We start from the raw sequence: 2760 nt of genomic DNA, 5'->3' as shown, positions 1-2760 counted from the left end.
TAATTCATATATCAAAATATAGTATTGAGTATCTTAGTTCCGAATAGATGTCTCACAAAATTCATTATAAAAATATAAATAAAAATGCAATTATTATTCCATACTCTAAATTACAGCAATAGTTGTATCTTCTAATTTGTTTGACCCAAATAACTTTTTACATCCAATAATTTCTTGCCTTTATGACTAAATAAATGCATAAATAAAAGTATAAAATTATAATAACATAAACACAAATAATATAAAAGTATAAGATTAGTTTAGCTTAAAAATAGTCCATAATATCATAACACAAAACATACTTGAAATAAAAGAATGAAATTTTTTTGGTGACTTAAAATAAAATAAACAACAACTAAAAAAAAAAAAATAAACAAAAATCTGTTTAAGAAAGACAGTCCCGCTGAATACTACTTTCAAACTCCTTCTAAGGCAACGGAAGCTCCACTTGGGGAGAAAGGGTCCTCATTGCAGTTTTTGCCATGATGTTTGCTACTGTATTTGCATCTCTCAAGATCAACCAAAGATCATCACGCCATTTCCAAGACATGATATCTCAGATTTTTAACACCAAAGGATCAATAAACCCAGAGCAATCCTGTAAATTATTGACAATAGTAAACGCCTCCACACAGTCTGTCTCACATATAATGTCTCTTTGTCCCGAGTCCCATGCTAAAAGAAAGCCTCTCCAAATAGCAAACAACTCTCCTTGCAAAATACTACGACTCTCAATTATTCCTATATAGCCTTGTTGCCACCTTCCCTTCCAATCTCTGCTAACACAAGCAAAATCAACTCGAGCACCATTGCCAGGATAGCTAGCATCACAATTAATTTTAAAGGTACCTACTGAGAGGAGAATCCAAGAGCCACTAATGGTGGAGGGGATAGACAGTCGTTGCAACTCAAAAATATTTCGGAGCTCCTTTTTCCAAGGACAAAGCCATTCCAATTACCTTGTCTGTGGTCCAATGCTCGTGACGATGAAAGATCTCGTTATTCCTCGAACGCCAAATCCACCAGAGACCAGAAAAGAATCTAAAGGGGAGCTATTTGCTATTATGTAAGAACCAACTCATCAAATCCACTGGTTGATCGGAGATCCCTAAAACTTGCCAAACTAGTTGGGCTTTTGGATAATCCCGTATACAATGTAAAACCGATTTCTGACCTGAGAAACATCGTGGATAGCTATCCGTGTGCGAAATGCCCCTCATAAAACGAAATGCAGCAGTAGGAAGAGCCTCCCGAAGACATAGCCAGGCCAAAAATTTGTGCTTTTCTGGAACATGTTGACGCCAAAGCCAAAGCCAATTACCCCTATCCTCCCAACTAAACATCTTCTTACTGCCACAAAGAACCACTATGAGCATCATAAACCTTTGAAGCCGCACCAGTCCAACACCAACCAACCTCTGAACCAGCTTGAACATCCGGGTTGTAAGAGTTAATGTTGCTCTACAGAGACTGATTTAGAGGAGAACATATATTCTCAAGGTTCTACTGTCCATATGACCAAAGGTCCAAGATCCTGAGATCCGAATCAGAAATGTGAACATAATCCATCCCTGACACAGTTGCCCCTCTCTTCTCCATTTAGAAAACCAAAAGTTCTGTTCCAAATCCCCAATACACCAAATAAAACCTTCCTTCAAGATATTCCAGACTCGACATATACTCTTCCAAACATAAGATCCCCTTCCTCGAGACCGATTGAAACAATCATCCTTATAAGAATGGTATTTCTCCATCAACAGTTGAACCCATAACTTGTCCGGATGGTGAAAAAGTTGCCAAACTAGCTTTTCAGGAAGAGAAATATTAGCACAAAAAGGGTCTCTAATTCCCAAACCTCCAAACTTTTTAGGGGTGACCAACACTTTCCAGTTAACTAGATTTAGGTCTCTACCATAAGCTTGACCCTTCCATAGAAAGTTTCGCATCATGGATTCTATCTTATTAGTTACCCCTTTAGGGAAGAGAGATACTTGCATGCGGTAAGTAGGAATCGCAGTCACTACCGAGTTGAGCAAACAGAGTCTTCCTGCCTTATTAAGCAATCTCCCCTTCCAGCTGGCTAGCCTTCCCCAAATCTTATCCAGAACATCGTTGAAAGTTGCGTGTGTCACCCTAGAGTGATTAAGGTTCACCCTTAAATACTTGCCCAAGTTCTGGACGAATCTGATGGAGGACACTCCGGTGAAAATCTCTTTTCTTGTCGCTGAAACATTCCTGGAGTATAGCGCTTTAGATTTTTTCACATTAACCTTCATCCCAGAGGCTCTGCAGAAATTTTCCAAAACTACCATTACAGTTTGAACTTGCTGTTTTTCGACTTTACAGAAAAGAAGCAAATTATCGGCAAACATTAAATGAGAAATTCTTGGACCCCTCTAAGAACCGCAACCGGCTTCCACAATAATATTTTCTTCTTTTATGTTTTAGTTGAATATAAAAGCAAAATAATATAATATTGAAACTTATGTACTTTTTTTTTTGTGGTTCAATCTTCTATATTATAGGATCAAAATCAAAAAAGAAAATTTCTCTAGTGAAGAGTAACATTAGTTAAAAAGTGAAGATTTTTACTAAATTTAAAATGAACATGAGTATTGTACATTATAAATTTTTATTGGTGAATTTTTGAATTATAAAAAAAATCTTTACTATTCACTAAAAATTCACTCTTTGTCTTAGTATTATTCATCAAATAATGTTGTTTGGTCCTGTGTCTATGATATACCGATATGAGTAGAT

Source organism: Arachis ipaensis, chromosome B07 (genome assembly GCF_000816755.2).
Source record: "Arachis ipaensis cultivar K30076 chromosome B07, Araip1.1, whole genome shotgun sequence".
Lineage (NCBI taxonomy): Eukaryota > Viridiplantae > Streptophyta > Magnoliopsida > Fabales > Fabaceae > Arachis > Arachis ipaensis.
Note: the sequence above shows the minus strand (reverse complement) of the source record.